The sequence below is a fragment of the Merops nubicus genome, unplaced genomic scaffold (genome assembly GCF_000691845.1).
Source record: "Merops nubicus isolate BGI_N331 unplaced genomic scaffold, ASM69184v1 scaffold22081, whole genome shotgun sequence".
Lineage (NCBI taxonomy): Eukaryota > Metazoa > Chordata > Aves > Coraciiformes > Meropidae > Merops > Merops nubicus.
The window spans coordinates 28,774-41,339 of record NW_008590540.1 but is presented as its reverse complement, the minus strand read 5'-3'; positions in this window follow the sequence as shown (position 1 = coordinate 41,339).

The following is a 12,566-nucleotide window of genomic DNA, read 5'->3' as shown; positions in this document are numbered from 1 at the left end:
GTAACTAAGGAACTGCATTATTAATATTTGGCACAAGTTTGCTACTTGCGGAAATAAGATCATATAAACCTACTTAAACTTTTTGTGGAGGAACGTGAACTGTCTGATGATCCTTCCTAGGCCCTTTGGGACCGGACTGCGTAGGAATGTTCTCTTTTGGAATAAAACAATGGGTTGGAAAAACGTCTGTTTGAAGCCGTCAGCCAGACGTCCCTTTGCTCTGTATTGTGTGCCCTCTTCACTGGGGAGATGTTGCATGCGGGGATCTTCGGTCCAAGCTAAAGCAATAATTAAAAAAAAAAAATAAAATGCAGCCTTCAGGTTTACTCAGAACCCTTCTGTCATGTGTGTGACTGTGTTTTTTTTGTGGGCTTTTTTTTCTGAACAAGTTTTCTTTCCCTTTTAGACGTTTGGTGTTGGCACAATTTTTTTTTATCTGGGTTTTTTTAGTGTGTGGATGAGATACTATTCTTCCCCACTTGCTGTATTTTCTTTTTTCTTTTTTTTTTTTTTTTTTTGAGGCAAGATGTCTGCCTACCATAAGGACCTTATTAAGTGAATTACTATTGTTCCCTGATCATTTCTCTGCCTTTATTAAGGACTGTCATGATTTGGTAATGTAAGTCTTTGTTGTAAATACAACAGCAATTTTAAAACACTCAGTTTCAGCTGTAATGGAAAAGTACATATTCAAACTTGACTGTTGATTTAAATGAGAGAGAATAGATTTTAAAGCCTGTCTGGAAAAATGCAAGTCTGATGTTTGCACCCAGATGTATCTCTGACAGCTGTATGTCACAGATTTGGTGGTTCTGAACGTATGCATTAATGTATAGCTGCACAAAAAATATGTTTTATCAGTCATTTCGTTAAAGGCCCTTCCTACTGCTGTAGACCTTTCTCAAGAAGATAAAGCTTATACTCCCACTGAAGCAATGAATACAGTTTGGTTAGAAACACTCCTCTACTGTACCTGTATGTTCATAAGTTGTCACTCTATGCAGTGTACCTCTTCCAACAGGGCCTTGCCCATGCCTGCAGGCTCTCCAGGGGTGCACCTGCTCTGTGGTGGGCTTATCTATGGCCACACACTCTGAGGCACTGCAGCTTGACCTCATGCATAGCCACAAATGCTCTAAGGTGTACCTTCTCTAGCATAGACTTATCCTTAGGCCACAATCCCTTCAGAGGTACACCTGCTGTGGTACACACGCAACCACGGCCACAGATGTTTTGTGATGTCCTGTTCCTGCGTGGACTTGTCCACAGGTCACAGTCCCTTTGACTTGAGTTCACACTGGAGTTCCAGTCTGCCCAGTACAGCAGCGATGCCCTGGCCATCTGCCAGCCCAGGAGCATCACCATTGCTGTTATCAAGATTCCCAGGCACAGCAGAGTAAGATGATCAACAGTACCACAAGAAGTGAAAGCAAAAAGCAGCCCTTAACAAGCTTTAGGCTCTCACGTACAGTAAGCAAGCAAGTCCCAGGGCAAGCATAGGAGCCTGCCAATTAATAGCTAAATAGCAGTAACAGCTATAAATTCCATCTATTACATTCCAGTCAAATCTGTCATTATTTTAAACCTTTTGAGCCCCATGTTTGGCACCAAAAAGACTGTTGTGGTTTAACCCCAACTGGAACAAAATCCCTCACAGCCACTTGCTTCCGCCCCCCTCAGTGGGATTGGAGAGAGAATGAGAAGAGTAGAAGGGAGAAAACTTGTGGGCTGAGATAAAGACAGTTTAATAGGTAAAGCAAAAGCCCCATTGTGCAAGCAAAGGAAAACAAGGAATTCATTCCCTGCTTCCCATCGGCAGGCAGGTGTTCTGCCATCTCCAGGAAAGTGGGGCTCCATCACACGGAACGGTGACTTGGGAAGACAAATACCGTAACTCTGAATGTCCCCCTATTCCTTCTTCTTCCTCCAGCTTTCTATGCTGAGAATTGTGTCATATGGTCTGGAATATCCCCTTGGTCAGCTGGGGTCAACTGTCCCAGCCATGTCCCCTCCAGCTTCTTGTGCTCCCCCAGCTTCCTCTCTGATGGGGTGGGGTGAGGAGTAGAAAAGGCATTGGCTCTGTGTAAGCACTGCTCAACAATGACCAAAATGTCCCTGTGTTATCAATGCTGCTTTCTGCACAAAGCCAAAATATAGCGAATAGTAGCCACTATGAAGAGAAGTAACTCTACTCCTCTAGCTAGTGGTGTGGTAGAAGAAGCCAAGAGTATGTGACTTATGCATTCAGTATATGGTATGTTAACACATCTAACCTTACTTGTAATGTCCTGTTAAAAGATTTCTTTTAATTGCCGTTATGGTTTCACTGTCACTCGAATCTGGTGGAAGTGTGACGTGAGACTGGAGGAAGCTGTCCTGCAGTTGTGCTTGCCTTGCCCCGCAGGAGTCCCTAAGCAGTGCTGCTGGTTGGGTGCTTGAATGAGTCATCTTCAGCTACAGCAATTCTGCTCATAATATCAATATTAGTGCTGGCCCTGGGGGGGCTGGGAACTTGTCCTACTTCTCAAGTGCTCACTATTGCTGCGGTTCCTAACTGCTTTATGGGGATCTTTCTGAAGAGCATAGTATCAGATAATGCCACAGTATGAGCTGTCAGAACTCCCAAATGCTGCGGTTCTCAGTGTTAGCAGCAGATTGCTCATTTAAAATACAGGATTTCAGGAATTGGGGAGGTCGGTAGTTCTGAAGCATTGAGCAAAACCGAGAATGCAATGTGTAATTATTTTTTTAAAAAATATTTTTATCTTTGTATTTAGTATTTGTCATGCAAATACTAAATTGTCACAGTGTCTCAGTTCACCAATTAAATCCAAATCAAATGAGTGGAAACAGTGTGACTTCAGGAAACCAAACTGCTGAGTTGATTTATATTAGTGTTTATTACTGCACTGCATATGTCAAAGGGACTCCAGGTGGCAAGACAGGTAGCTGAGGCGATTTGCATGAGTGTGTGTGTGGGGTGGGATCATGTTCCTAAACCTGGAAATTTGTAAATAGTTCTAAGTTGTAAATTCCTCCATTTCCAGACATAAATTTTGTTAATATGGACAGTACCTATACCATCATTGTATGTCCTGCAGGTTTTTTCTTAGGAGACTACCTACTCATATACTTAACAAAAAGCTGTGATACCTTCCTTTCCAAAAACCAGTGGTATAGTGGGAGAACAAAAATTAAGTTGAGCCTGTAATATAGTACTGTGATAGTCTGAATGAAGAAATATTGATGTTCATATGGATGTGATGCATATGTGTTTGACAGCTAATTTTGTGTAAAGTTAAGTTGGAAGGAGCTTTTAAGAAACCAATGGGGAAAAATGAGCCTGTCAGGGATATGTGTGCTAGAGGAGACAGTAAAGAGGCAGGCGAGTGGTTGGTATCTTCCTTTTCCCATGGTTTACTTCAGAATCAAAGGGAACCTAACAGCCTGTTGACTTTTCTTTGTCAGGCTGGCAGAGTGCTGAGAGCAGGGATGGCTTCTTCCAGCCAGAACTGGAATTTAGCAGGACCAGAGGGGGTGTTTCCAAAAACTGGAAATGAAAATACAAGGTATAAAAGTAACCACTTATGTCTACACTCCTTTTTGTGGTATTTTTGCCCTTTTGTTTCTATGCTTTGTTCCCTGAAGATATAAAGTTTTTAATCGTAGTTTGTTTGGCAATATATCTTGTAATGAAAGGTCTCACATGGGCAAAATGTGTTTGGGTTTGTTGTAGTAATAATGTGACTAGAAAACAGAATCAGCTGTATGCAGTGTGTCTAACAATATTTGGACCAGATGATTCAACCCAAAGGAAAATGCAGGAAACTAGGTTTGTCACCTCAATAAAAGCACTTCAGAGACTAAAAGAAGTGTGTAGTGGTTCAACCTGTTAAACTGAAAAATGGCTAACATCCCTAAATGCATAAACTTTAAATGTCAAGTGAGGAATTACTTGGGTAGTATTAGTCATGCCAGAGCTTGAATGTATTGTCTGGTTTTGATGCCTATAATGCTACAATATGAGGAGGGGAGAAGAAAAGGTAAACCTGACAAAAGCACAGAAAGGGCTGGTGACTGCAAGTTGGAGTAACTAATGGAGTACTAAAACAGTGCTTTGCCAGTGAGAAGGGTGGATTGAGTTAAAGCTTGTTCTTACTTGAAATCTTTAAATCAAGACATCCTATTGCAAATTATATTAAAGCACAGGCAGTAGTTATAAGCTTGAGGAAGAAGTCCTAGAATGGGTTCTAGGACTCATGGTGTGGCAAATCACCAATTGGGCTACACCTAAAGATACATATTTAACTGCATGAAACTTAGCCTGTTCAATTTGGGTAATTGAAAGGTTAAGATATCCTTGAAACTTGTATCTAAAGCATCTGTCTGCTATAAACTAGTGCTCATATTTAGGAGTCAGATGAAATCTTGAAACAGAAAGCTGCATCTTTTGTATTGCAGATGCAAAAGGTAGGCATTCCCAGGTATGAGTTAAAGATGCACTGATTTGTAAATTGTCACTGCTTGTGCAAGCATGAGGAGTGAGTGAAGTAGCTTACCTGCCTGTCACCTTGTATGGTTCTGCTCTGGAAATGTCAGCCCAGGTTGTGCACCATCTTAAGGAGAAATTTCTAATTTTCTAAAAGATGTTTGCTTTGAAGTTGTCTCTACAGTGCAGCACAAGACATCTTATTTTGTTGACAGATCAGAAGCAATGTGTACAACTTGGGAGACTTACTGCTTCCTCAGTTGAGAAGGATTTTGTTATTTTGTAGTTTGGGTGTGTTTTTTTGGGTGTGGTGGGTTTTTTTAAGGTTTCTGATCAAAGCATGCTGGAAGTATGTAAACTACTAAAGAAGTCAAAAGTAACTGTGATTAAGTTTTTACTTAGAGGATATTGATGCTGGATAATTGATTTTATCCACATGGCAGGATGGATTTCCCTTTATCTTTCACATAACCCCTCACCCCTCCGTGCCCCTCCAGGTCTCTTGGAAGGCTTGGGGTTGATGAACAAGAATTGCATTCAGTGGTTGTGAAACAATACATCCTTCATGCATTGGGGGCTGGGCCTGGCTTGGAAACTCTGAGAAGTTCAGCTAACTAACAGAGGGAGTAGATTGCTGCTGTTTTTTTACTTTAACTGGGTATGGGTTTGTCAGTATTAAAAGAATAATTTATTTTGGTGTTAAATGAATTAGATATGTGGCCCTAAGGACTTCGATTCCCTTGTCTATTAATTTTAAGTCATTCCCCATGTCCCCAGCATTGAAAATATAATACTTTGTTCCTTCCCACACATGCACACAGTATTCTGAAGGACTGGAATAAATGGATATTAAATACCACATCTTTTATCATGGATTTTGTGAACTTACTTTACCAGCAATTAACATTGGTGGACCTCATTTTTAAATGTAAAATATTTTTCTATAACTTTTATTTTATAACCGCTATTATATTTATAACTTATATTTTGTTCTATAACTTACATTACAGAAATTCTGGGGTGCTGTGTTGAACAAAATATCTGTAGCATTGTCTTAGTTGCTTGTTTTTTTTTTTTTTTTCTATTTTTTTTCCTTTAAAGTATTAAAACACTTATCTTATTGAGCTCACTCCTTTTCCTACAGAATAAATGATTTTTTTATTCCATTTAGTTTGTATCTACTTCCAGTGAAATCAAACAACGATCAGCAGGATCTGTTGAAATAAGGCATCCAAAGGCATGAAGGAGTGTGCTAAATAAGAGTGGGTCTTGTGTTGATAGTTACACCTGGGTGTAATTCTTCTTGTAAGTTTTCTGTTTGTAGGAGGTTGGCTGTTACTTTACCGATTTTGTATGACAGCCATGCTTTTTTTTTTTTTTTTTTTTTGTAAAAGCCTCCTTAAAATATCTTCATGATATTTGAGGTAGAATCTGAAAATATGTTCCTAGAATACCTGTGGGGATCTTGTTGTGTCTATAAAATGTCATAAAGCACTCAGTAAAATGCTTGCACAGCTCTAAGGCGGAATTCAGTGGTTCCTGCTCTAAGTAGAGACACCTGAACTGGTTACTCTCATTCTGGCCTCTGAGGCTGAGCTTAGGAATTACTTCAGCACTGATGCAATTATACTCGGTATCTAATTGTGGTGGGTTAACCTTGGCTGAGGAAGTGATGCCCACCAAGCCACTCTGTCACCCTCACCCTCTCCCCCTTTCCTCTCCTTCCTCCACAGAGCAAAAGGGGAAAGGAAAATAAGATCGAGACAAAAGCCTTTTGGGTGAAAACAAGGGCAGTTTAATTAGAGAGCAAAAGCCAGGCAATGCCACACGCAGAAGCAAAGAGGAAAAACCCAAGGACTTATTCTCTACTTCCCACCAGCAGGCGAGAAGCAAAGCAGCCTGTCCTGGGAATCAGGGCCCCAAAACACTTAGTGGTTGCTCTGGAGGACTGAGGAGTAGCTCCCCCCTCCTCCTCCTTAGTACCAGCTTTATAGTTGAGCTGATGTCCTATTGTCTGGAATATCCCATAGGTCAGTTCGGGTCAGCTGTCCTGGTTATGTTCCCCCCAAGCTCCTGCCCCCACCCCCCACCCTCCCATCCCACTGTGGGGGGAACGTTAAAAAGAGCCTTGGTGCTGTGTGAGCACTGCCCAGTGGTGGTCAGAACACAGGGGTTATCAACACCCTTTAACTCCCAGCAAAAGGCACTGCACCAGGAGGGCTGCTGGGAAAATCAGCTCAGCCCGACCCGGCCCACTAGTGATGTCAGGACCAGTACTTCTTGCTTCCAGAAGCCTGTAGAGAGGCTAGTTCGCTTCAGCAGTAGGTAACAGCTGTGTTTGGTAGGTGTGCTGCAGAGATATTTTGAAACTTGGTCTTCCAAGAAAGACAGGTCCATTTTGTTTTCTCTGTGAAGCAGTTTCGGGAAACCTAAGGAGGACATATACTGGAGGATTGATTATTGAAGCAAGCCAAGTTCCTTTGGTAACAGCAGCATGTTCATACTGATTTCCAAGAGTGTGCATCACCACCTTTTCACAAGGGCTTGATTAGTTCCCTTGTGATGTTTCCTCTTGATGCCTGCCCAAAATGAAATATTCCAACAGGCCAGCACAAACTTAGTTCAAAGAATAAGAGCTGAAAGAGTTTAATCTTGGCTGATGAGAAGTTTATACTAGATCAAGCTTTCAGTAATGGCTGCAAGCTAGCAAGCATTTTTTAACAACTCTTTTAGCTGGGATTCACTGAATAGGTAGAAAGGCAAGTGGTCTTGAGACATGAGAGGAAGTTAAATCTCCTTTGTCTGAGGGTCAGCTGGTAAGTCAGAATGCTGCTTCTGATGATGGTACAGCCTCTAGACCCGGTGGCTGTTCTGTAGAATTGAATGCTAAACTTCTACCTATATCACTAGAGGTATGTACCTGTCTCCTATTAGGAGGGAAATACTTCAACCATGGCATCTTTCAGTCCCCTTTCAGTCTAAAGGTTTGATTAATGAAAGTGCCATTCATTTGCTTTGCTTTTGCTGCAGTTTTCACTTTCTGCTGTGAAGATGGTCCATATCTCCATCTGTAAGGCCTTCCCATGGAGCTGCTTCAGCCTTGAAGCAAATACCTGTTTCACTGAGAGAAGAACATGAGCTAGGATTTTTGGGGGTTGTTAAATCTCTTTGGTTCTCTTTCAAGAAGCAGTTTCTCCTCCTTTCTTTCCATGGTGTGTGAGGCTTCATGCTTAGAGATGCAAGGAGGATCAAAGAGAAGGATCTCTACAGGCCAGAGAAAAAGATTGATGAGAACTTTATGAAGACCATACAAAGTTCAGCAAAGGATGATACCAAGTCCTGTATGTGGAGAAGAAAACCCCTAGGCCCTAGTACAGACTAGGGACTGACCAGCTGGAAAACAGCTTGGCAGTAAAGGTCCTGGGGGCTGCGAGCCAGCAACAGTGCCCTTGCAGCAAAGAAGGCCAACAGCCTCCTGGATTGCTTTAGGAGCATTGTTGCCAGCAGGCTGAGGGAACTGATCCTTCCCATTCACTGAGCACTGATGAGACACTTCTGTGTTCCTGGGTCTAGTTCTGAGCTCCCCCGTGGAAGAGAAAGTTATTTTAGTTGCCACTTTTCCCTGAGTTTGGAGCAACAGAGAAGTCCTTTGTTAAAATAACTGGAAGTAAAAGTTTTAAGTACTTCCCCTTTTAAGCCAAGAGAGATGGGATCTGAGGCCCTTCTTCAACTGGAAGTCTGAGTACTCTATGACAAGATAAAATTCTGAATATTGTCCTGTGGCTCCATTACCACTTTGACAGTTTGGAAAACTCCTGTGGTGATGCCAAGATATGACTTGTTCTGTCTTTTCTCAGGTGCTAGTGATGAACAGACTTGGTTTTGGTAGGAAAGTGCTTGTGGATGGTATATTGAGCTGTTGGGAAACTGCCTTTCCATCAGCTTTCTAAAGCTGGAAGATGTTCTTTGCGCATGTGGAGTTTTTCTTGTTTATTGGAGCCTTTTGTTTTTTCCCTATGTCAAAATGATTCATCTTGTTGCTTTGTGGCTGTTTTAAATTCATGGCTGCTTTCCTCCAGCCTGCTGTTTTCCTTAGTAAAGGTGGAGAGCAGCTGTTGGAACAGCCACTTGGGCAGCTGCAAGCTGTGCCTCTGCCTTCCACAGAGCAGGGGATACTTGTGCCCTGTTGTGCAGGACTGGGTAGCTGCAGCTGCTAAAATAAGAGGTGGAGGAGGTTGTTGGGTCACTGCTGCTCTGTGTGTGTGGTTAAGGACAGGGTCAAAACTGAGCTACTGATGTCCCGAAGAGTTTGGGTTGGGAAGAGCTCCAAAACTCACCTGTGGATCGTAGGCTGCCAGGGCTTGGCAAACATGCTCAAGAGAGGTAGAAGGATGACCTCAACAAGCGAACCAGGGTAAGATCACTTCTCTGCTCCAGAGGTTGTGGTGAGATGCATCTACATGTGAGAGAAAGCCACAGGACTTTTTATGTTGAGAGTATAGTGTTCCTGCAAATAATTCAGGGAGTTCTAGGAACACAAATATGCCATTAAAAGAAAGCAGTATCAATGTACTGGGAAAATATGTAGTATTCTGTCAGGTTCTCCTTAAATACTGAAGGAAAGGGAAAATTCCATTGCTTTAGTTCAGAGATCTTCCTTTGATTTGTACAGAGTATTTAATGATACGGACTCTGATGTAGGAGCTACTTGTTACTTGCAACAGACATGCTCATGAGTGCTGTTATACATCTTGAAATCATCACAGGGATGCTTGCAGTCCTGAGCAGAAATCTTCCACCGTTCCTGAGCGCCTGCACGTCTGGAGTGTACATACATCTACAACACCTCTTGAAGAAATACAGATAATGAAGATAAATAACGCTATTCTTCTGTTTCTTACTAGTTTGTACTGTGACAGTTAACTTTGGAGATGAAATACTGCTGTGAAGGAAAGAAGATGATTTCTTTTTTGTAGCTGTTTTTGTTCAGTCATTACGCATAGGGACAATGAGTATCTTTTCGATTACTTCTTAAGGAAACCACACCAGTTTTCTTCTGTCATTGCAAAGTAGTGCTTTTAAGATATGAGGCACTTCTGATTCATGAAGTTATGAGTCGTTTTTCTTTTAGAATAAATATGTTTGTATGTTGGAGGTAGTTGACTCTTGCCTAGGGGTAACTGAAACTGGTGGTGCTTGTGTAGGGTCTTGACTCACGGATGGGTGCTTGGCAGATGCAGTTGACCTACTTTAGCTCTGACCTTGATTTGCTCAGAGGTGTTTATGCACTTGTGATCAGCTTTGCTGCATGATTAAGCTAGTCACGTGTTACCTAACTTTTTGGGTTTTTTTAAGAGGTGAACAGTAAGATTTGTTTTTACTGTCTCATTAGCCTTGTTACAGGGGGTTGGAGAAAGATTGAATGCAAGGGAGGGGAATCCTGAAGGAAGTAGTCTCAAAGAGGCTGTGGAGAGACACTATCATGTGATACAGTGACACAATATTGTTTGATTCTCATCTACAAGGGAATTTAATCAGGAAGTGGACTACATGGCATTTTTTCAAGTAGGTCCCTGGAGAACTTTGGCAACAGGCTGGGCATTATTAATGGAAGATTTGAACTTTGCTTATATATATGTCTGACTTCTGTGTTCCTTCTCATAGGGGATTTTTTTTTTAGCCATTGATCAACTAGCAGCTGGAGGCTGAAAAGATAGTAGAATACTCATTTTTTCCGAATTTTAAGAAAGCCTTGCAACAAAATGGTTCTCGGAATTGTTCACTTATAGTGGGGCATGCTGATTTTTGTTCTGGTCATTGGGTTGACATTTTCTTAACTTTAAACATCATTTCAAGAGACGCGTGATTCTTAACTCCTGTAATGCTAAAATATAGGACTGTCATTGTTAGAACTTGGATGAGCATTTAGGACATGGCAGAGGAAGGGCTGACTTGAAAAGAAATGTAAAATTCTGGCTTTTATGTAATTTTGTTATTTTGTTCTGCTTAAATGGTCAAGGCACTTAAAGTATCTGCTTTGAAACTCAAATATAGACACCTTGTTATAATTTAAAATAGCAGCACATAATGGATGCTTGATTTCAAGATTATTATTTTCTATAAAACTGCTTTGAAAATTTTGTTTTGCAATGAACAAGAAAGCAATTTTAAAAAATTCATTAATGCACACCAGTGACTTGTGCAGTGTTCTGATTATTAAGCTAAAATGCTGACTGCCGCAGGCAAAGGACTTTGTTAAAGTTACAAACCCTTTTTTCCTTTTTTTCTCTTTTTTATTCCACCTCATCTCAACCTTCTCTCTGAGGTCATCATAAATGGTCCATGAAATTATATTAAGCAGTAAAATGTGAGGTCAACAAGTATGCTCACATGTAGAGAGGTGTTTGGGAATGTCTGAAAGTCAGTCATGGGTGTTTGGGCCAGAAATTTTAGAAAATACTTGTTTCTAGTATATGCATTGTACAGTGCTTGGGTTTCACATTAGGTTCCAAGACTGAACCATGGATGCACAGTAATTGGACAGTCTTAAAAATGATATTGCAGGTAGTTTGATGTCACAATACTTTTATCATAGGGCTTAACTTTATACTAAGTTTAGCTGTAACTAACTTCTGCACATCAGCTGAGATAGAAGGTAATGTTTTTGGATCTGAGCCAAGCACAGAGAAATGGTCAGTGACTGTGGTTTAACTGGTGGCTTGTGAATTAAGCTGCAGTAATCTCATAAACCACAGTAACATAATCGCATTTATAATTGTTGGACTACTTTGAGTAAGAGAGACAAAACAGACAACTAGGAAAAGGATGGTCTAGCAAGAAAATAAGCCTGATCCACAAGTAACTACTAGTGTGAAAAAATGCCTTGCAAAATAAACAGTGGTTATGGATTCTAAGTCAATTTATAATTTGACTTAAATTTGTACTGATTTAGCTTTTGTGAATGAGTTTTTGGTGCCAGCTGTCTGCTTAACTTACATCTAGCAATATGTCCACACATTCACAAGCACCTGACTCCTTTTTCATGTCTGAGAAAGAGAAGTTCTCGGGTGAGATAGATAATGACCCCTCATCAGGGGGTTTGGAAGCTCTGCTTCTAGAACAACAGTGACTAAGGCAATGACTTGCTTGACCTTAGATTTAAGAGCTGAGTTTCTTGACTGTTATTACCACAACAGGACTAGCAATTTAGAGAATTTAAACTTCTGAAATAAATTCTGAATTTGCTATTCTGACAGATCTGAAGAAAATTATACTGTTGGCTTTGGACTTTGTGAGGTTTCTGTTGACTTGTAAGTCTTAACACGTCTGTCTATGTGACTCAGTAGAATTGGTTATAATGTGGTCATGTTGACACATGTTGTTTGACTTATGAACTTCTGAGAGTGTCCTGGCAGCGTGCTGCTCTGTGTAACTGAGAAGTTCTGCTGTTGTGACAGGTGAAAAGGCAGTCACGATGTCCACAGGCACATTTACCAGAAAACCGTGTATCCAAAAGATTTTCAAGTTTTTTTGCATGAGGCAGACTCGGAACAGTTTTTTAAGTCTTGCATAGAAAATTTTGCTGAAAAACTTTTGTGACAGAAATCTGCAAGAGAAAGACATCCACCTGCAGACCACTCCCTAGGTTTACAGTGTAGATGGGAGACACAGTTGAGAACTTGAGTTGTAGCATGGGGTGTGGATTTTCTTTAAAACTTGAAGCCCCCAGAACAGAACAATGTTTAACCTCCTATCCATTGAAAATGCCAGCTGCTGTTTAAGGGAAAATGAAATAGCAAGCCAAGCCCTAACTGTGTTACTGAAACGGCCTCCTTAAAAGCGAGGCAGCCAGGAGTGAGGGGACAGGTCTGTCTTTGGATCTGTAACAGCAGCTCAGTTCGTTCTGGTAGCGGCTGACAGCAGATGTGTCGGGTCTGATCTTTGTGAGCAGAGGGGTTTTACACAGAGACTGAAGACTGATAAGCAGGACCCAAAAGGAAGTGATACCAAGCTTCTGTTCTGAAGCTTGGTCCATGGGAGGTGCACAACCCAGCATCTAGCCCTTTTGATGATGGAT